General features: G+C 37.7%; 2 long non-coding RNA genes across 2 annotated transcripts; both read right to left on the bottom strand.

Annotated features, from left to right (window-relative positions):
* Nucleotides 1–1,907: 1,907 nt before the first annotated feature.
* Nucleotides 1,908–3,173, bottom strand: LOC138141259 (uncharacterized). The gene is made up of 3 exons (XR_011163057.1): nt 3,016–3,173; nt 2,845–2,958; nt 1,908–2,780 (listed from the first exon to the last, which is right to left on the bottom strand). It is a non-coding gene; the product is annotated as an uncharacterized lncRNA (long non-coding RNA).
* A 2,986-nt stretch (nt 3,174–6,159) lies between these two features.
* LOC138133396 (uncharacterized) lies at nt 6,160–7,034 on the bottom strand. The gene is made up of 2 exons (XR_011160352.1): nt 6,597–7,034; nt 6,160–6,400 (listed from the first exon to the last, which is right to left on the bottom strand). It is a non-coding gene; the product is annotated as an uncharacterized lncRNA (long non-coding RNA).
* Between the last annotated feature and the right edge of the window lie 17,062 nt (nt 7,035–24,096).

The following is a 24,096-nucleotide window of genomic DNA, read 5'->3' as shown; positions in this document are numbered from 1 at the left end:
AACATTTGTAAGCTTGTGAAGGAGAGTAAGGCCGCCTGGTTCCAGGTTTGTAAATGTTATAAAATTGCACGGATCACGTTTTTTTTTGTTGTCAAATCTGGTTTTACAATTCACTAACTTTCCTAAAAGAAAAGGGCGCCAAGTTTTAGCGCGGGTCTGTGGCTTTTACTTTTATAAGCGCACTCCCTCATTTTTGATCCCCTTCTAATTATTCCGAGTGACGCATTTGGGGTGATAAGCATCTAGTTATGGTTCAACACTTTAATCAAAATTGCAAAGTTTCCACTTTCCATCCCGGTAGCAACCAAATGTTTATATTTCAGGTGTCTCCGTGGGTTTTTCCTTAGCTAGGGATCTACTACATTTAGTCCCGGGGCGCCCTCCATATTATTCAGGGCGCCCCCCTTGTCGATGATCCGGCTCTAATAGGCTAGGGTCGACTGGACTGTGGTTTTTTTGTTTTATTGTTATGTATGTGTTAATGGTTGTTACCACCCTTCCATCCCAAATTGAAAGTGTTCTTAGATAGCTCTGTCAACAAATATTTGTCGCGTTTCTTCTTTTGTTTGTTTTTTCCAGTTTGCTGTAGCTGTAAATTCTAGACCTTACCGCGAGGGTCTCTCTCTGTTTGAGGGGTTTTGTTTTTCCTCTAACCTCCCAACGTTGAACACGACCTCGCGGCCCTCATAAAATTTGCACCCCAGGGAGACCCAAAAACCTAACGCTTGGCAGGACTTGTTGAATGCTGGGTTTTACTCGAGCTCCATGGCACACTTCCGGAAATGTGATCAGGTCTATTTTCCCTGAGTCTGTGTAGCCTGACAAGCGCGTTGTGTTTTCTTTTGCTTTGGAAAAGTAATGTTCACTTCAACCGATGAACTTAGAGTACCTCAATTTGTTGACTTACGTAAAGCAGTTAGGACCTTTCCCTTAGCACTAAATCACGGGTAGGCGGGAAATGTTAAAGTCGTAAGGATAGGTGCCACAGCCCACCGGACCACCCAAGGCCACTCGCTCCTTCTATAGCGTATCTGTCGCACATTGTAAATTAACTTGAAAAGGAGAAAACATGCTAAGGTTCTCGTCTAGTGCTCGCTCCCGCTCGAACGGTCCGAAGTAACTGTTTTGTTTGTAATGTACATGACCCTCCTGTTTTCTTTTGAATTTGAATTGTGTTGTTTATGAAATCAGTTTTGCTCAATTTTCACTAACTGTCCCGTCTACGTTGTCACTTCGGACTTGTTCGTATTTTTAGGAGAGGTTTTTAGCGGAGCCTCATTCGGGGGTCTAGGAGGATGGCCAGAGCTCACCATTTTCCTAGAGTTCTAAATGAGTAGTCTTCTCACATTTGCGGAGACTTGGGTGCCCTCTCCCGAGCCGTTTTATTATTAATGAATCCCGGCGTTAACGAAAATCATAACTTTGAATAAATAGCTGGTTTTAGTTATTGTGTTGTTTTATTTGCACTCTTCTGTGTGGTTCACAAACCCTGTTGGAACGAATCTGGTAATGTTTAATTTGTATTAAAAAAAAAACACAACGTAGGGAAATTAACTAAGTACGATCACGCGCTCTTGGCCAGTTTTTTTGAATTTCGCGGGTTTTATTTTTCATTGTGTATGTTGGTAAAAAAAAAATGAGATGGCCGATTGGTGGGAATTTTGAATTACCCACTTGGTTCATCACAGCACATTGTTCACTTCCAAAAAATCTCTAATAATATGAGCTGTATGAATTGGGCAATTGTCGTGTTGGAAAGTAAAATTATTGCCAAAAACTTGAGTTACTGACGCTAACATAGCGTTTTGCAGAATATCACGGTATACCACTGCCGTTAGTCTGTCCTCGATAACTATACATACCCCAAGTCCTTTTAAACTTATCCAGCCCCAAACATTTACCGAGAATCTTCCACTGCGATTGATTTGACGAACATATTGTTCTACAAATCGTTCCCTAATTGGTCGATATACACGAACACGGCCATTGCTGCATGACTGGAAAGTCTTTTCATTAGAAAAAATTACAGTTGCCCAAAAGTTATCGCCATTTAAGTATTGATGGGCAAAATGCAGTCTTTCCCTTTTGTTTGCAAGAGTCATAACAATCTTGTTAGCCGCAGATCGATTTCGAAGTTCAGTTTGTCTTATCCTTTTGCGCGCTGTTCTTGTTGAGCCTGGAAAATTTGTAGCAATTTTGGCTTGCATTGCGGTGGCAAAGGGATTTTCTCTGAGGAAGTTGACCAACAACGCATCATCATTGCCCTGTGATACGTTCTTTCTTCCGGTGCCTTGCTTTCTTCTGATGGTTTCAGTTTCTTCAAATTTACGTTTTGCCAATAACACAGTGTTTTTATTCACATTAATTTCTCTCGCTATGGCCCTTATACTCACACCGTCCCTCAGCCTGGTGATGCTAACACATTTGTGCAAATTAGATAATTGCGGCATTTCAAATGTTACGCACGACTCTGACTTACTCGTAATATGCCAAAAACTGACACTGACTTTACAATCCTTGATGAAAACCCCATTTGCGCTAATCAAATTTCGGAATTTATAGAGAGTGTTTAAATCTTTCCTGTCTGAGATTTCAACGGCCGCGACTGTACAACATTTTTTATTTTTATTTTATACATACAGGAGTTAAATTGGGTACAAAACATTTTTGATGTTCATCCAACTGCATCATACATTTCCTATCAGGTTTCTTCGGTGCCTGTCATTGCCCACACTTCTTTTCTTCCGCCAAGTATCGTTGAATGGTTCTAAATCCACAACCTTCAACACAAAGTAATTAAGCTGTGATACAACAAAAAAAAAAAAAACACTTAGAAATCAATACCAGTATAATCTGCAGTTTTTTCCATTTGAGCCGTCTTGGTTAACTCGGCAAAATCCTTGGAGATCCCACGAAATACTTTAACGATCATTTCTTTCTCGGCTTGTGAGAAATTTGCTATAAATATGCATTAATAAAAAACTGTTACTTGTAGTTAGCATAAATCCAACTTACGCCGTTTATTTGGTGATCGAAATTGAGATATCTTGTTGACATATCAAAACTTCTTAACCTCTAAGAACTAAGAACTGTTTTTATAATAAATAAACGGACACAACACAAAACACGAAAGGAGAACTAAGACACGATGAAACAAAAATGGCAGCTTGGACCTCATTGACAGTACAGAACACTGTAATATTGCACATTTCTCTAGTGTAAGTAGAAAAAAAGTAACCAATAGGAAAGTCGCATTTCGTTGCAGGATTTTGTAAATGCGCACGCACGCGCCTACCAGGAAAAAATAGACTATAGAGAATTGCATGCTCTACATTTTTATAATAACTTATAATCTGTTTCAAAATCAAAAATCCACCACCTGTTGAATTATGTTGGCAGAAAAAAAGAAATCCCTGGAATAAGTTTCATTTTTTTGGGTTAGCCCTGCCTCCCGCCATAATTTGACATTGAACTGGTGCGTTTATTTACGAAACACAAAATAATTATTATGTACAAAAAGGTAGTAGTTACTATATCATATCTTTTGAGTGAAATAATAAAATGAGAATAAAAAACACGATGAATTACGACCAAAACGACTGTCCAACAGTTTTGTTTCATAACCTCACTTTTTCTGACACTTGCAGACACACTAAAAACAAAAGTTGGCGACGTTGTCGGTTGTATTTTCGGGGTAGAATGCAGTGTTGGTGGATTTTTGATTTTGAAACAGATTATACGGGGTGATCAAGAAGGACTGTTTAAGTTGGTAACACTGAATTGTATTTTAAATCTTATAACAGGAGTAACTTTCGGTTGTTGATGGCTTGTCGTTGTTAATGCTATACCTACATTAGATATTTGTCAAATAAACCAACAAAACATATCCGGTTGCAGTGTTATAAATAAACGACTTAAAAAATGTTCTTAATTTTACTGCCAACTTAAGGCCCATACACAATGGCGTTAACGTTACGTCGATGTTAAAACGTTAATGTTAACGTTAGATCTAGAAATTCAAAATTACATGTATTTCATTGTAGACCGTTCACAATGACGTTATGATGAAAATTAATGTTGCATGATATTGTTAGCGTTAACGTTAGTCCTAGAAATGTTCTGGATTCTTAACGTTACATTCTAACATTAGCCAACGGAAATAATTTATAAAAAGTACTGAAATACATGTAATTAGATCTAACGTTAACATTAACGTTTTAACATCAACGTAACGTTAACGCCATTGTGAAAGGGCTGTAAAACAGTCCTTCTTGATCACCCGGTATTTAGCCGTATCTCGCATGGATAATGAAATAATCGCGAAAATGTGATTTTCCACCTTATTCACCAATATGGCGGAGCGAGCGGCAACCCCCCCAAGGTCGCAAACTCAGCAATATTGAAGCTCGATTTATAGATTGACGTCCGTACGTATGACGCAAACGTTGACGGTACCGCTGACGTTGACGTGTCATAGTCGACGACAGACCATTTTATAAATTGGCCTGTCGCATTCGGTACGCAACCGCAAAAGTAAAAGTCAAAAAATCAATGGTGGCCGACCAAGACACAAATTTGTTATTTATTGTTTATTAATTGTTACTCGTAGCAGCTACAAGTTTGCTCATACGGTGCAATCAACAATTACTTAGATAAGGGGCGGCTATAACTTTGACAGTGTCAGATTTTTCGTATCTTGATTATAACTCAGCTAATAAACGTCAAATAACTGTCACTATGAACCAAATTTTAACGCAAAAATGGTTTTTACTTCAGGACTTAAAAGATTAATTTTACTTTCGTAATGGTGTTTTCAATAACGAAGAATAGACATAGGTACAGAGCTATTGCCTGTTTGGCCGAGATTCGGAAAAAATTTCGAAATTTAAATTGTAACGGGTAGGTGGTATAATATACGCAACCAGAAATACTTCCATCCTTGTCGACGCACGATCAAGATTTCAAGGCCTTCTTTCATCTGAATAATTGTCGATTGCACTGTATTCGGTGCAGCTCATTTTGCTGGAACAGCTATAAAGTTCGTTTCCCTACATTGGTGATTCCGATGTCGAACAGAATGTCTAAACAGGAGAATAAGCAAAAAACTACGTCACAAGTATCAAGGGTTTCACTCAAGATTCCTCCCTTCTGGTTCAATCTATTGGAATCTCAATTTATCAACTGCGGTATTGTACAAGATAGCACAAAATACCATGCCGTAGTCGCAGCAATTGAGAGCAACATTTTAAGCGAAGTGAGTGGTGTTATAATGAAAACTCCCGAGAATGACATGTATTATACGAAAAATTGAAAACAACAATGATAAATAGATTTTCAGAACCAGAGATAACCAAATTAGAAAACTGATTGCATACTTTCGAACTGGGCGACAAACGTCCTAGTCAACTATTGCGCGAAATGCAGGAACTCTCAGATAACAAATTCTCTGATGACGTATTAAAAATTTTGTGGATTCAAAGATTGCCGGCACAATGTCAAACAGTACAGTCCTGTTTTGATTCTGAGTTAGAGGAATTAGCATCAAAAGCAGATAAAATCATGCAGGTTACTACTAACACAGTCATTAATGAAGCAATTGCGGATCCGCCTGAAATTTTCCAAAACCTTTAAAATCAAGTAGAGGAATTAATTCAAAAGGTTGAGGCTCTGATTAACCGACCAGCCAAAAACTGGTACAATAAACCTACACAAAGGAGAAGGGAAGATTCAACCCCTGATGTTCGACCATGTTGGTACCATATGAATATGAAGTTTGGTTCTAGAGCTCATCGTTGCCAGCCCCCCTGTAAGAACAGGGAAAGATCAAGCGGAAAACTTGTAAGCCACTCGTACGCGGCGACCGGCGAGAGTGGCTCTGAAATCAGTCGCCTTTTTACGACAGATGTCACAACTAAAACACAGTTTTTGATTGATACAGGTGCCCTATTTTATTCCCCGGTTGTTATGGACATGTTTACGTATTTCGTATCCTAGGAGTTATCATGCAATTATACTAAAGTGAAAAATAATACAGAGTGATCAACAAGGACTGAAGCTGTTGGCAACAATGACAACATGATGAAAATTTCAGTGAAGTTGGTAGCATTACATTTTCAGTTGTCAATTTTGACGGGCAAATTTAAACTTCAAAATCAAGTGTCATTTTTGTATCAATTTATTAATGAAAATGGTTTTTACACTAGAGCAAGACATTTTTATTGGTATGGCGTACTTTCGGACTGGAAATTTTGATGCTGCTGACGGTTGGCAGTATTCCACGGAGCACGGACGATACATTGCACCAATTTCAACAAATGTTCCCCGAGCCAGTTGGTACTTTGGGCGGCGCGGTAGCTTAGTCGCGTTTAGGCAGCATTGCACGAGATTGGTGCAACGTTACCTACAAACAGGTGATGTGAAAAAGGCAAAACCTACTGGCAGAAGATGTAGTTGAGAATGTTCGAGGTAGAATGGAACAAAACCCTCGAAAGTCAGTGCGAAAGCTTTCACTCCAAACAGGCGTGATTCTTATGTAAAACACACGCATCCAAAGTTCTTTGTTGGGCACGTTTAATGCAGGGCCTAATAATCCTTACCATTAAAAATCACGTCATTCCTTTTCCTTACTTTACAGGCTTGTCATATGGAAGTTGCCTAACCATTTTAAAGAAGAAATTAAAGTTCCAACCTTACAAATTTTCCCGGATCTAATCCCTGCATCCCGCAGACTTTCAACTCGAAAATAATAACATGTTTCTGTTTCTCAGGAGGGGCATGCGGGCACGGCCTGTCGCTTTTATGAATATCGACACAGTGGGCCATTTATAAGTACCTACCGCTAATTACATTTTATACTGTTTTTGGTCGTTTTGTACGTATCGTGTTTTAAAACTACCAACACGTAACATAACCTAAATTTTTTGACATTCACAACTTGCAGCGGGTGCCAACACTGACGCACAAAAAAATTTCATACTTTGGGAATATTTTGCTGTCATTTGCTGCCAACAGCTTCAGTCCTTGTTGATCACGCTGTAGTAGTTTATTTGACGAGTTTGTGTGTAAATTGGGCTTTTTTGGCACGCGTGGGCCATTTTAAAACGCGAGTGAAACGAGTGCAAAAAAAGCCCCAATTTGCACACGAACGAGTTGAATACAACGTTTTTTTGTTCGACGAGCCCCTTAAAGGCTCCAATCGCTTAAAACCTTTAAAATTAGCTTGAAGTTTCGTTTTGACAAGTTGTGACATTTATCAAAATCCGTTCACATAGGAGAAAATTCTCAAATTCTGACAGTGTCGAACAAAAAAAATAATTTTTTCAAAAAAAAATTTTTCCTCAAAAATTTCCTTATCGATAGGGCCCGGATTTTAGGCAATTAAAAAGTCGAAAATAGGTGCCTAAAATAGTCCCTTAAACTACTGCAAATAGTCCCTTAAAAACTGAAAATAAGCCACATTAGGTCCTTAAAGTTGTGGTTAATTAAATTAAAAAATGGGTTTTTAAAGTTTTAAGTACACCCAACAAGATATTTACTAATTATTCCTTATACTTTAATTAATATATCTACCTACAAGTTTGTTAGTTATATACTTGCATTTACATACATTGCATACAATATATTGCTCTAAATTTTCTATTTTAAAACATTGTCCGTTATCCACCAAAATGGACTTATATTTTGAGAAACTTCTTTCTACCTCGCAAGAGGTAATAGGCGCAAATTTGTAATTAATTTCTTCCATTTTGGTTTCATGTTCCGGCACATCTTCATCTCTAAATCTCTAATTTTCGTTTTTATGGCAGAGACCATTGTATAAACGTTAAAGCTTCTAGCCAGCCAGGTTATTGTTCTTCACCGTCTTCTTTTTTATGTCATACAACTCGACTTCTAATCCCGGTTGTGAAAATCTGATCTTTTCTGTGTTGTGAAAGTAAAAACAAAAATAAAACTGGACTACGCCAATGCACTCGATTTTGGGTCGTCCTTCCCCTACATCTAACGCATCTCGGTAGCCACGCCTGTGTACTTCTCGTTGAAATGCACTCTAACAATACCTAAGTATCACAAACCATTAGACTGTGTATACCTGCACCCCTTCGAACAGAGGCAAACAGATAAACTCTGTAATTTATGCCAGTCCAGTCTAATGGTTTGTGGTACTTTTGTATTGTCGGAGTATTTACCGCTGACATCATGGTCCCAACCGTAAAAGCGAAAAAGTAATTCCTTTATTGTACTGTACTTTGTACATTTCAATAAATACATCTCACTAAATTTCACAATCATAAAGCATTGTAAATTTTATTGAGGTACCACTTTTACATTTTTAATACCGTAAACTTCCCAGAATTCGAATATTGGGAAAAAATCGCGAAAATGAAATTGATTTTTGGTCATTTTAGGCATGTTCAGGCAGTTAAAAAGTAAAATAGGTATTTAAAGGGCATTTTAGGCCGATTAGGCAGAATCAAATATGGCTCTAATTACTCTAATTAAGCCAGAAATCATTTATAGACAAGTTTCATATATGTGCCTTAAAAAATAAAAATAGTCCATTTTGCCTAAAATCCGGGCCCTACTTATCGAAGATAACAAAACTTTTACACTGTCGTTTAGAGAATTAAAAGGACTATCAGAGTTTAAAAAAAATATATGGGGAATATGCTTGGAATTTTATGTAGTTTTAAAATATGTATTTTTATAAACTAAAATTGACCCGTCCAAAGATTTTTTTGAAATAAAGTTTGTTTAATTTTTAATGAATTTACTCCATACTTTTGCCGCTCACTGTATATTAATAAATTTTGAATAAATAGATTAATTCTGTGAAATTTTTCTTTTATTATAAAAATGATAGAGCATATTATAGCATGTTTATGCATATTTTTGCATATTTGTGCATATTTCAGTGCATTTTTAGCTAAAAAGTGTGCATATACAGGCTGATTCACGTAGCCCGTTCATTAGAAACTTTCTGATTTCCCCAAATCATATTAATATGAGAATTGGTAGTTGACTATAACCGATAACTCCAAGTTCAAATGAAATATTTTCAAAATGGTGGCACTTCCGGAAATACCGGAAATCGACGCCATCTTTATTTTTCTTAACCGAAAGGCCTCATTTTGACTTCACATTTCGATTCTACGTTAAATTTTGAGTTTAGAGCGTCTTTTTGTCAACACTTATCTGTCATCGTTTTTGACCTGTCATCTTTTTTGCAAAAAAGCGAGGTTGCAGGGCTTCATTAACAAATTTATAACTCTTGAACTCTTGTATATGCGCATATTTTCTTCATTTTTTAGTGCATATAATCCGAGCTTTCGTCATTACAAATTTTAAGTTGCCTGGGACGATTAAAGACTTACAACGTTTTTTAGGAATGGTAAATTATTACCGGAGATTTATCCCTCACGCAGCAGGAGCACAACTCAAATTACAAAACATATTGTCAGGTAAAAACAAGAAAACTGGAGTCCAAATATTATGAACAGAAGAGTTAAAACGAGCATTCGACACCTGTAACAAACTCTAGCAGATGCAACCCTTTTAGTTCATCCAACATCAGGAGCACCGTTAGCACTTTATGTAGATTCATCAAACTTTTCAGTTGGCGGAGTTCTAGAACAGCTCGTTAAAGGAAAATCGCAACCGCTCGCATTTTTTTCTACTAAATTGGGTGCTACTCACCAGCGTTACAGCACTTATGATCGTGAACTGCTGGCAGCATATCTGAGCATCAGGTACTTTCGTCACATGCTAGAAGGACGTGAATTTGTTCTTTTCATGGATCACAAGCCACTTACTTTCGCTTTTAAGCAAAAATCAGAAAAAGCAAGTCCTCGTCAGTTACGACACCTCGATTACATTGGTCAATTTACTACCAATGTTCAACATATTTCAGGAAAGGCCAATATTGTTGCAGACACGCTCTCCAGAATTCAAGAGGTTCTTATTATTAAACCTGTCAATTACGAAGCAGTGGCGGAAGCTCAGGAAAACGACGAGGAATTAAAATCGTTGTTGATGACATCGACCCATTCAAATTTACATTTCAAGAAAATCTCGATACCTGACTCGAACAAACAAATGTATTGTGACGTTTCTACAGGTGTCATCAGACCATACATTTCGACGCCAAGTGTTCGAAAGTATCCATAATTTATCCCATTCCGGTATCAGAGCGACAACGAAACTTCTTCGTACAAAATTTATTTGGCCTTCAATTAATAAAGATAGCGTTTTGTGGACTCGTACTTGTATTCAATGTCATAAAAGTAAAATTGGAAAACACACAAGAAGTCTAGTGAGCACATTTCCAACGCCAAGCGAATGTTTCAAGACGGTGCACATAGACATCGTAGGTCCCCTTCCTTGTTCAAAAGAATACAAATACCTTCTAACGTGTATTGATCGTTTTACTCGTTGGACAGAAGCCATACCATTGGAAGACATCAAAGCCGAAACAGTAGTGCAAGCGTTTTTGTCGGCCTGGATCGCGCGTTTCGGAGTACCTGCTGAAATAAAACACGACCAAGGAACCCAGTTCGAATCTTCACTTTTTAAAGAGGTAACCAAAATATTTGAACTAAAACAAGCCACACCACAGCTTATCACCCGCAATCAAATAGACCTTTGAAAGCTGCTATGTGTCATGCTACCCCTCAGTGGATACAAACATTGCCACTTATCTTATTGGGATTTCGTTCAGTTTTACATGAAGATTTGGGTACTTCAACAAGCGAGCTAGTGTATGGAGATACTCTCAGGTTACCAGGAGAATTTTTGGCCGACTTGAAATCAGAGGTCAGTCAGTCAGTGTTCGCAGAAAATTTGAAGACCAAACTGCAACTTCTCCGTCCTGTAGCCGCTGCTCATCACGGCAGATCGAACGTTTTAATTCAGAAAGCTCTTGCAACCTGTTCCCACGTATTTCTCCGACATGATGCTGTGAGGCGTTCTTTACAACACCCTTATGATGGACCTTATCGAGTAATCTCAAGGAATGAAAAAACGATCACCATCCAAATCAAAAATAGTGCAAAGGTTGTTTCCGTTGATCGAGTTAAACCAGCTTTTTTGTTAAAAGATTACGTTATCACTCAGGGGGGAGCTGTGCAGTGACCCTCGAAGCAAGTAGGCTAGAGTTAGGAAGTTGGGAGGGAATTCAATTGTTATTGTTATATTATAGCAATGTCTTTCTTTAGGATACGGTCATGTATAGAGTATCCATATAGTATTAACGGCGTTGTATTGAATAGGTGTCACAATAAAAAAGACTTGGGTGTTGTTTTTGACCGAGAATTAAATTTTATTAAACATTATGAACATCTATCTTCTAAATGTTATAAAATGTTAGGATTTATAATTAGGAACACTAAGAGTTTTAAAAGTATTGATTGCCTTAAACTATTATTCTATGCTTTCATTCGCTCTCACCTTGAATATGCTTGTGTGGTATGGAACCCTAGATATCAAACTCATGTTTCTTCCATTGAGTCCATACAAAGGAAATTTTTAAAGTATTTGTACCTTGTTAAATTTGGTGCTTATCCAGTTAGGGGTTATGCCTACACATGTTTAATCAATGAATTTCAGCTGGAACCCTTGTATGTCAGGCGTCAGATTGCATCTGTTTTGTACTTACACAGAATCGTGCATTGCAAGATTGATTGTTCGGAATTAGTTGAAATGTTAAAGTTTAGAATCCCAAAATTGGGAATTCGTTATAGTGCTACATTCTGCAATCAACTTTCAAGCACTAATTACCATCAAAATTCACCAATTATTGCTATGTGTACGTTGTATAACCAGTTGCAGCTATTTGCTGATATATTTGAATATCATGCTGGTACATTCCGTCGTCGAATATCTGAAGCATTGTCTTTGTTGAATTAGATGTGGTTGATGTATTTGCTGGTTATGTTGGGGATTTATTTATTTATTTATTTATTTAATTTTTCTTTATTTAATTTTTCTCTATTATATTATTTTCTAGGTTGTTTTTTTTACCTTTTCTTTTCTCTTTTATTGTTATTTATGTATATGCCTATGAATATACATATACATTATTTATTATTTGTTACCCTTTGTGGACAGTTTTGTTCTTGGGTTAATAAAAGCTATTATTATTATTATAGTTTTGAGACTTGTCAGAAATAAAACCGATTGTTCTATAAAGTTCGTTTCCCTACAATATCAATTCCACACCCGGTGAAAGAATATACTGAAACTCACGGCTGTCGGCCCTCGTATTTTCATTCTATCCTATCACGGCTACATCGTCAATCGGATGCGTTTGTAAAGAATAAGTCGCGCATTGCGTAGCAACCGCTAAACGAGGCACAATTTAAACTATCAAATATTAAAAATCAAACTAAATTAAATTTTCGAATATTGTTTTTTCTTGATACAGTCGTGGAGAAAGTATAGTCTTCAACTCGCGTATAATAGGTATTATTCACTCAGATGATTCCACCACTCGCCTACGGCTCGTGTTGGAATTTTCATTCTCTTGAATAATAACCATCATTATAGGCTCATTGAAGAATGTACTATTATGTATCTCATCTGAAACTATATATTCAAATTCACTGACATTTGATATTCCGTTCAATGTGTGTTACTAACGGAAAAAAAGTTTGTAGATTTCGGATGCATTAATGGTTTATTAACGCATTCAAAATGAATGCATTAACAGCTTTCTTAAAACAGCAAATTACAAAAAATTTAGGCGGTGCCTCCGCTGCCGGCAACGGTGCCCGAAAAATAAGCCAATGGCTGCTTGTGCTTTCCCGCACAATATTGTGGACGATGCCGGCTATCGACTACATATAACCTCACAGTGTGTAGGTAGGTAACTCGTAAACAGAAATCGCGTGGTTGTGAAAATGAAAGTTGGAGACAAGTTTTCTTCACATGAAGCGTTTAAAAGTGTATTAACTTTGTAGGTATAAGAAAAGTGTTCATAATGAATTTTGGATACGGGATGCTAGAACAATCGAAAATCAACGTAAACGAGCCCCCGAAAGCGTCGGCAACATTAATAAATCCTTTAAATATTATCATATGCGACTAGCATGCGTTAAAGGTGGTAGAGCTTTTAAATCCAAAAATGAACATTCCAAAAGAAAATGTACGACGTATAAAGAAGATTGTGAGGCAACACTTTTTGTACGCGTCAGTGCCTGAAAACAATATCTGTGTGTACTGGAATTGAAAGACAATCACAACCATACATCTTCCAAAACATATTTTACAACCCTTTCACAACAAAGATTACAGCTCCCAGAAAGTGTTAAAGATTTTGTAAGAGAATCTTTAAGAGCTGATGCAAATAAAAAGGTTGTGCTGGATAAAATAAGAGTAGAGACCGGTCGCAAGGTTACATTTAAAGATCTAACTAACATCAGCAGGAGAACTTCAGAGAGAAAAAACTTCCGAGAATGTGTTAACATGCTTAAGAACACATGCCTGTAGTGATATTCAATTGTTAGTGGATGAAGTTTTTAAAGGACTGTATTTTCAAGATGAAAGAATGAAAAAATACATGGAGGCATTTCCGGAAATATTGTTTATTGATGGTACATATTGCCATGCTGCTATCTTCTTCGGAGCTTGTAAGTAAACTGGCTATTGAAACGTCAGCTACCCAGCATTCCAGACGACCGCGGCACAACCCGGAAAACAATAACCATATTGACAACGGCCGTGAAAACCTGCTTTCGATTATTGCTTAGTTGACCTTAAAAGAGCAACATATACCGGGTGTATTATGAAAAACCTTTGGTGCTATAACTTCCTTATTTTTTATCCGATTTTAATAAATAATATGTCAAACAAAATCGTTTTAAATGGGCTACAATTTGAATTGATCCAATATTTGTTCTTGAGTTTTGTTTTTGACAAATGATAGTCAACTTTTTTTTTTCAAATGGCACTATTAACTTTTTTTGCTCAGTTTTATAGAGATTTTTATTTTAAATATGAAAATGTAAACAACCATGCTCATGCATAGAAACAAAAAGAAGAAATTAAAAAATGATGTATTTTTTTTTTAATTAAGCAATCACATTATACAGTAACAAAAGTGCATTCTAATTTTGCTAAGTGACTAAGACAGCTATGGACATTCAAGACAATGTATATTTGACTCCGGCCAATAACAGAGATGATTTAATAAAAAGAATCGTAGCAGTATGTGAACAAATACCACCAGAATTTTTATTAAACGCCGCAATGGGCGTCAGTGGAAGGTGTCGAATGTGCCTTAGAGAGAATGGAGGTAATTTCAAACATTTGCTATACTAAAGTTATGGTTACTTGATTTTTTTATTTTAATTTTAATGTATTCAGAAGATAAACATCTATCAGAATAAAGATAAAAAAATATACAGTGCAACTTAAAAAAACCAAGTTAGCTGCGGTCTGTCAAAAAAAATAATGTTAAAAAAAATCATAGCATGTCGGGCTCTAGTGTTTCTAAAACGATTTTGTGTGACGTACCATTTGTTAAAATCGGATAAAAAATAAGGAAGTTATAGCACCAAAGGTTTTTCATAATACACCCGGTATATTATAATGATAGAAGATAGTTGTGGTTTTAGTGAGATAGTCGCAGTGTGTTTATTAGTTGATGAAGATGAAACGTCCATTAATTTTTGTATAGAAACGAAATCCTGCTTGGAAAAAGTACAAATTATTAAAGTCCATTCACGTTGGATTTTCCTCTCAAGGTCAAATAATTTAATTTTTTGGCTCTGTAATTATGTTTTGTAAATAGTGACATGCAGTTAACCAACATAATGCGATTTAGCAATGCTCAATCCAACCTGTACGGTGTTTACCTGCATGTCACTATTTACAAAACATAATTACAGAGCGAAAAAAATTTATTATTTGACCTTGAGAGGAAAATCCAACGTGAATGGACTTTATGTCCGATAAAGATAAAACAGAACGAAAAATGTTAAAAAAGCATTTCCCGGATGCAAAATTACAGATATGTCTTTTTCATGTATTTATTTCAAATATTCAATAGAGAAGTTTCATTTAAAAAATGGGTATAACAGCAGATGAAGTGAAGATCAGTAAAGAATATTTACAGAAACTTGCAAATGCTTTATCGGAATCAGATTACAACAAAGTTTACGATGAAATGACAACAAAGGTCCGGAAAATAGTAAATAGTTATTTACATTAGAGTACGGGAGGTGATTTTTCCGGCGCGACAACTGGTTTCGGCCACGATGGCGCAGCCGAGTGGCTGATTATTTGGAGCGCCGGAAAATACCTCCCGTACGACATTTGTATTAGACTTTTCGGCTGACCAGAATATTAAATTTTTTAAAAATTAAGACTAATTTTATTGTAGAATTTGACATCGTCAATAAAGAATCGAATTCTGTGGAATCAATTCCTTGACGACGGTGACCACTCATTTGTTTTTTTCCTAACAAATTATTTGCCGGCTAAATTTTCACGATCGTGCTTCAAAATTTGAGTTTGGTGTATTAATCGAGTGAAAAAAATGTCTACTATATAATATAGAGTGAGTTAAATGTGACACCAGAGGCAGTACAACTAGTGGCAGGACTAAATTCTGAATTATTACCACAAAAATCGAAGCAACGTTACATAGGACAATTTCTTCTCACGAAAGTATGTAACAAGTAATAACTATTCTTTAATTCACAAATTTTTAATAAACCATATTTTATTACAGACAGTTTTAATAATAGATTTTTGTGGCACTTGTCGCCGAAAGGAATTTATATATACTCTGAAAATGGAAAATGTCAAGAGAAGATATTATCTCGATAACTGACACAAAAACCAATATTTGTAGATCATTTGCCATTACCAATCCAAACTGGGTTGAAACACTTTTAGATAATTCTAATTTAAACTTGGGTTTCAAGATTGAGGACTCTAAAAATTCTTCGTTTTCTAATTCTTGTTTAAAAAACATTTTTCTTAACCCCTTCCTAAATTGAACGGATTTTATCTCACCTAGCTTTGGTATTGGGGAGCCTTTCTTTCTCTGTATGCACCCATTTTCAAATAACTTAAAGTCCTCGGAGCGTAAACTTATAATGTATTCTAACTTAAAAAAAACGATGCTTGGCCATGACAATCTGACAGATTTCATCCTGTATATCTGAATAAAAGTTTGGTTAGGAATTTTGAAGGCACAGTGTTGCCATACTTAGGTTCCGCTTTTTTGCGAATCAATTGAAACTGTATTACAAGAGATTAATAGAGAACCCAGCATTTTTTATTAAAAATAGCAATTGAAAAAAAAAAGACAAATCAAAATGTAAACATCTGGTGGAGGCTTTAGTCGTTGAATGAGTTTCAAGAACGCTTGCTTTAGTTTAACAAGCAGAAAACGGATAAGTTCTCCAAAATGGAATCACTTTTTTTAAAAGACATCTATCTACACTTTAACCTCCTCCATTATTTCTATTTCAGAATTATCTTCATCTTTAGATTCCGAATCATCTACGAATAATTTCGTTCAGATCTCTTTTAAAAAATGGTTCCACTTTTTTGATTTTCGTCTTTTTGTAGTTCTAGTATCCTCCAGACCCTTTTTTGTTATTATGCAATATATAACAGATCTTCCCACCTATAAATTAATTATACAGTTCAGGATTTCATCGAATACAAATTCATTGTTCTCACATTGAAGATATCCATCAATCAGTTAATAATCGCACTTAGATCGGGCCTATCTCGTTTAAAATGTGTCTAGCCCTTCAACACACCACGTTTTGTCTCGACAAACACAACTTTTGGCATTATGCACTTGTAGTAAACCCTTTAAATTATTACTTTGTGTTGTCTAATTTAAAATAAATTGGAAAAACGTCAAAATGACATTTATTGATAACTTTATTTACTTTTTGTTTTAGAATCATCTTGCAACATAGCACTTCAAATTTAGTTACAAAAGATTTACAACCAAAATGAAATGAAATATAACTACTGCTTTCCTCAGTACTGCCAATTTAACAAAATTAAAGCATGGCAACCTATCGTTTTTTTAAAGATGGAATAGATTATACAATGTTGTTGAATCTATTTGAGGACTTTATCAATTTCTCCAAATCTTCAGGGGTCTTGTTCCATTTCTTTCCAATTTGACCATGAATTGAGTCTGCTTTCATAAAGCTATGCCCCGGCTGGAAATATTTGAAAGTAATGGTTTCGGGACCCCAGTTTTCATTGACAAAAATTATACATCCAGTAAATAACACCCAATTTTTATTCTGGGCACTGCAGTTGTCCGCCCAAAATATAACGTGTTTAGTTTCATCGTTAAGTCTAATTAAAGCGTTATAATACGCGGAAACATCAGGATCATTTCTTCCAGTTATTGCCTCATGCCATAAAATGCACTTATTTTGGCCCACCGGTTTGAGATTTGCGAATGTTTCATGAAACACAACGAGTCTACTGACAAAAAAAGAATTTCTAATTGTCGTCTTTGGCAAAATGAGTACTTTCTGCATGTCTACGGTGTATAGTTCATGGTTATCATCCCATTTCTTTGCTGTGTCATTATTGTAAGTTTGGCGAGCGACTGTGTATCTTCGTTTGTGAATTTGATAACTATCACAAATTGAACATGACCTAGGTTTTTCATTGACAGAAATATTAGTCTGTTCTAATTCTATGTCTTTACTAGTTTCCGATGTTTGACTGGACGAAGGACTGGAATTATGGCTAGATGGTATTTCACATACGTTAGGTACCTCGGAATGTGTATGCTGTTTGAAAATAGAACACACTGCAATCATCTTGTGTGGGTGATGAAAATTCAATGTTTTCTTTATCAAATACTTTTGGATAAGTTTCATAGATTAAATTCTGATATTTTGAAACAAAATCTTTGTAAGTAAATTTGATGTATGGTTATGTCACATGGTAAATAACGTCTGTTGGGAGCATGATCTATGTTGTAGTGTGATACTTGCGGATGATATAAATCTATGTGCTCTTTGACAACCTTATAATTTTGTTGGCCAACCTCTTTCATTTTCAGTGCATTAGCTTTTCCCCTTTGGTCTTCTATGCAAGGTAGGTTATTTGCAGTCCGTCTGAGAAAGTGTGTTATTATGCCATCTGATTTATAGCCAATCGTGTGTATAAACATGGTTTTACAGACGGAAATCATACCTGCGCATTTGATTCCTTTTGATGGACAGGCGTTTCGTTAAGTTCAGTAAGGTTTGCATTTTTGGGTTTAACGAGGGTTTCATTTGACGCAGCTTCCGATTCATTTGTCTCAATGTGAGTTGTAGTGATCTCAACATTAAAACTTTCATCATCTGGGAATTGGTTGACCATATTATTTGTTTGCTTAGTGCTTTCTGTTACTAACTGCTGGTGAACAATTCTTGTTTGTTTCAGCATCAACTTTACGGTATTTTACGGGTTGACGTAATCAAAAATTGTGCTTCTTTGGTCTGAACTCAGTCTTTCAAAACATTTCTTCCTACAAGTTTTTTGACAGGGAGGTAAAAGTTGTAGTTTTCCAACTGGAGGCAGTTTTCCTTTGTTTCTTTGAGTCTATTGTTTTTGTTTCTTTATCATTAAGCCTTTCTCCAGAAATATAAGTTTCACTGTCAAAATTATTATTTGTAATTTGAAAATTAGATCCCTCACTATCGAACAGAGTAGACTCCTCCATAACATTTTCAGAAGTGTTTTGAATATCATCAGGGATATCCGTTAAAACAGACTTTATTATTCCATCTGTATTCGAGTTGTTGGTGCTGATTTTGCTGGTAAACTCCGTCCAGCGAGAGATTGGGAGAGTTTAAATTGTAGGCTTGTAACCCAACACTACAAAATGCACTAGAATACAATACAAAAAAATTTAATAAAATAAATTATTGTGGTGGTACCTTTGAAATAATTTCGCGGGCATTGTAATCCTACGCCAATTTATGCTGTCACAGCAAATTGTCAAATTTCAGCTGTTGTCGTTGCCGCTGTCATTTTGAATCGTCAACACCGTGTGTGGTTTATTTGCTCTTTCGTCGTCAAGTGAGGTATTTTGTTGTGTTTAAAACTTTTTAATTATCTGGGATAAGTTAGTTTGTTGGTTTGTATTGACTAAGTTCTGTATTGTTAACCTCCGAGTAATGTGTTTTGTTCGTTATTTCTTGCTTAATTATTTTTTTTGTGGTGTTTAAACTTTCTAAGTTTTTAAGATTAGTTAGTTTGTTGTTTTAGTTTGTTTCTGTTCTATAAGTTCCCTATTGTTTACCTTCGAGTGCCTTTTTTAAGTGACATTTCTGTTTATAAACATGAATCCCTTTAGTGATATCTGTTGAATATGTCAAATTTATGTTATCACATACACACATGCGCACCTGTACTCTGAATAAACAAGTCGTTCACCAGCACTCGCACGTTAATCATTTCGCTCTCCCGAACACCTTCCCGGACCTACGCACATCAGGTTATGGGCCCGCAAAGTGACCAAAGACAACGCTGATCACTTCTTACGTAAGTTCGTGGAGACCCACGATCATTGAATTCCGAAAACGTGAACGTAACGACACGAAATCGAACGCACGCCGCCATATCACACGAACGACCGAAAAAAAACGCAAGAAAAACGAGTGTCCAAAAAACCACGAAAATTGGAAATTGTGCAAACGAACGACAAAAGGAACAACGAAACGAACGGCCAAAACGAACGACAAAACGAACAACGAAACGAACCACGAAACGAACGACGAAACAAACCGCGAAACGAACAACGAGAACGTCCTTTGTGAAGGCTCACGAACAACATGCCGCCAACGAACAACCAAATTACGTTTGAAAAACTTCGAGGTCGAGAGAACTATAATACATGGAAGTCCGCCATGCGAGCAACGTTACATCTCGAAGACCTATGGAAATGTGTGACCGGCGACGTCACCGACGAAGGCAAAAACATGAAGGCGCGATCCCGAATTTTGCTAGCCACGGAGCCCCACATCTATATCCACGTAGAGGATGCAGCGACGGCCAAGGACGCGTGGAACAACCTCGCTCGCACTTTCGAGGATGCAGGCCAAAACAACAGGATAGCATTGATGCGTGCATTAACTGACACCAGGCTCGACAAATGTCAATCAATGGAAGAGTACATATATCAGATCATCTCGTACTCGAATCGTCTCAACGCAATCAAGTTCAAAGTAGACGATGAATGGATCGGAACCTTTTTACTTGCTGGCCTTACTCCCGAATACGATCCGCTGATAATGAGTATCACCAGCTCCGATAAACCGTTATCAGGCGACGAAATAAAAACGAAGCTCCTTCTAGAATATTCGATGAAAAACGATAACGTCAAAAAAACGCGAGATGATAATGTTGCTATGGCGAGTAAATTTCAAAACAGAAACGCACGAGCTCAAAAAACGAAAAATTGTTTCAATTGCAATAAACCTGGTCACTTCAGCCGAGATTGCAGGTTACCGAAGACGGACGCAACAATTCGAGCCGAGCAAAAAAGGAAACAGCAAGAAAAAGCCTTCTTAGCTTTCTCCACCGCCCATGCTATGGATCCTGATGCTTGGTACCTGGATTCGTGCGCTTCAGCGCATTTCACTCATCGTGAGGATTGGCTCGACAACGTCTCTAGCACGTCTGATTCCAAAATCGTGCTCGCGAATAATACGAAAATTGAGAGCAAATCCATTGGCTCGACCTTGATACCAATCCAGATTGACAACAAGCCGGACTTCATCAAGGTCCACAATGTCGTTTACGCACCAGAAATTTCAACTAACTTACTGTCGGTCAGTAAAATAATCGAAAAAGGCCACACCGTGGAATTCAAAGGATCAAGATGCGAGATAAAATCGAAATACGGAGACCTTTTAGCAACGGCACATGATCACGGAGGAATCTACAAACTCGATTCAGCTGAACAGTCAGCAAACATCACCACGACGTCACACGCACCCGAATTATGGCATCGAAGAGTTGGTCACCCCGGAAACTCCATTGCGGTCCACTTCAAGGAAGCTGTTACCGGCTGCAACTCCGTTCCCGCCACAGAGGGCACCTGCGTTCCGTGCCTTCAAGGAAAACACCATCGAGGCCCCTTCCCCAAGGATGGTAAACGAGCCGAGAACCTTCTGGACCTGATACACAGCGATCTGTGCGGACCAATGGAAAACGATTCTCTCGGAGGATCAAAATATTTTTTGACCCTCATAGACGACCATTCCAAGAAAATACACGTTTATTTTCTACGCCATAAAAATGAAGTTTCCAAGTGTATTAAAGACTTCAAAATTTTTGCAGAAAACCAGCTTGAACGGAAAATGAAGGCCCTCAGATCCGACAACGGCAGAGAGTACGTCAACAACGAGTTGAAAGCCTACCTCGAGTCCACTGGAGTACGACATCAACTGACCATTCCGTACACGCCTCAGCAAAATGGCGTAGCAGAAAGGACTAATCGAACCATCGTCGAGAAGGCTCGATCACTCTTATCCGATGCAGGTCTTCCCAAGGCTTATTGGGCCGAAGCGGTCTCAACGGCAGTTTATCTCATCAACCGCACCCCCACCAGGGTCCTCAACTTCAAGACTCCCGAAGAAGTCTGGACCGGACGTAAGCCCGATATAAGTCACCTAAAAATTTTCGGCTGCAAAGCAATGGTTTACGTACCAAAACCTCTTAGGTTGAAGTGGGATTCACCCACACGAGACGCCATCTTTATAGGTTATCCTGAAGAATCCAAAGGCTATCGATTTTACGATCCGCAAACCCGCAAGGTATTTAAGGGCCGAGATGCTGTGTTCATGGAAACAGAATTTCTCGCCCAGCTGAAACGTAACGAAACTAACGTTGCAACTTTCGAGTTAGCTGTTCCTACAGACGACGAAGACGACGAAGAACCTCAAACGGCATCACCAACGGCAACGACCAAGATTCCCGAAACGATCAATGAAGAAGAACCGCAGAACATGTTACGAAAAACCACCAGGAAACCGAAACCCAAGAAAGACGACGATTACGTTTACTACAAGATAAACGCAATCACCCACGAAAACGAAGACGAGGATCCTCAAACTCCCGAAGAGGCCCTCAATTCCCCGCAAAGTCACTTATGGAAATCTGCCATGGAGGAGGAATACAAAGCCCTCATGGAAAACGGCACTTGGACTCTGACAGATCCCAAACCGAACGCAAAAGTTTTAAAAACACGTTGGGTTTTTAAAACTAAAAGGGGGAAAGATCAGCCAACCTTGTACAAGGCTAGACTCGTAGCAAAAGGTTGCACGCAGATTCCAGGTATCCACTTCGAAGAGACCTACTCACCTGTGATAAGGATGGAAACACTACGTTTTCTCATTTCGATGGCTGCAAAATACGACCTGAAAATTCATCAGCTTGACGTGAAGAACGCATTCCTTCATGGAGATCTGAAAGAGTTATACATCCAGCAGCCCACTGGCTTCGAACAACCAGGGAAGGAGAATCAAATTTGCAAGCTCAGAAAGGCCATGTACGGGCTCAAGCAGGGTTCAAGAGCGTGGAACTCCAAGCTGAACTCAGTACTTACGAAAATTGGATTCACACGATCGCAAACAGACCCATGTGTTTACACGAAACGAGCAGGACGAAAAATGGAATTATTAGCAGTCTACGTAGATGACATACTAATTTTCTCGAACGACGACTTCGCAACTTCGAGCACGAAAAACAGCCTCAACGAAAAATTCCATATGAAAGACCTAGGACAAGTATCAAAATGTTTAGGGATAAATTTCACTCGAGATTGGAAACGACATACGATCCACATCGACCAATCAGACTATATCCTCAATCTACTTAAACGTTTCAAGATGGAAGATAGTCACCCGGTGAGGACCCCAGAAGATGTGAATCAGAAGCTGGACTTGCACACCAACGAAACCGAAACGACTCCTATTTTTCCCTATCGAGAAGCGATCGGAGGATTATTGTACCTCACGCAAATTTCGAGACCTGACATCGCCCACGCAGTCAACTATTTGAGCCGCTTCAATCAGAATCCCGATATTGTACACTGGAGAGCCGTGAAACGGATACTTCGATATCTCAAGTCCACAATCAGCCTGAAGATGGAATTCTCATCACTTGAAGAAAACACGATCACCGCCTACTGCGACGCAGACTGGGGAAATGACCTCGCAGATCGAAGATCTACGACAGGATTTATCATTTTCCACAATCGAAATCCTGTATCATGGTCCAGCAAGAAACAACCAACAGTTGCTTTGTCTACAACAGAGGCAGAATACATGGCGCTGAGCTACACATGTCAAGAACTCATCTGGCTACGGAGTTTAGCGTCAGAACTCGACCCCACGTCCGTCGAGGAACCTACGACCTTGTACAACGACAACAAGGGTGCTGTCGACTTAGCATCTGACGCAGGATTCAGTCAACGAACTAAACATATCGATCTCAGACACCATTTCATACGTCAACTGGTCGAAGATGCGAAGATCAAAGTCAAGCTCATCTCTACCCAAGACATGATCGCAGACGCCCTGACGAAACCTCTATGCGTTGCTAAATTTCAGTCATGTATTTCTCACTATGGTTTGGTAAATAACTGAAAAACCGTGTTACGCTCCAATCATTTTTGTAATGTTGTATTTTATTTGTTGTATTGTGTTTTTTAATTATGTTGCGCGTTATTTTTTGTTACGCGAATTTTTAATGTAAGAATTCAGAGTTACTCCCGCGATTTATGTGACGCTGTTTAATCCACCCATGATCGACGAATTTTATTTTATTATTTTTGTTGAACATTAATTTGATGGGGGGGTGTTGAATATGTCAAATTTATGTTATCACATACACACATGCGCACCTGTACTCTGAATAAACAAGTCGTTCACCAGCACTCGCACGTTAATCATTTCGCTCTCCCGAACACCTTCCCGGACCTACGCACATCAATATCACGAACAATATCTACACTGATGCAAAGGTAAGAAGATAATATTTTTAATTTAATTATATTGCTTTAAAACTGTTTTGTAGGCAACCCGAAGCTATTTGACTGTAGCTGGCAAC

Source organism: Tenebrio molitor, chromosome 1, assembly GCF_963966145.1.
Source record: "Tenebrio molitor chromosome 1, icTenMoli1.1, whole genome shotgun sequence".
Lineage (NCBI taxonomy): Eukaryota > Metazoa > Arthropoda > Insecta > Coleoptera > Tenebrionidae > Tenebrio > Tenebrio molitor.
Note: the sequence above shows the minus strand (reverse complement) of the source record. Positions and strands in the feature narration are given on the sequence as shown.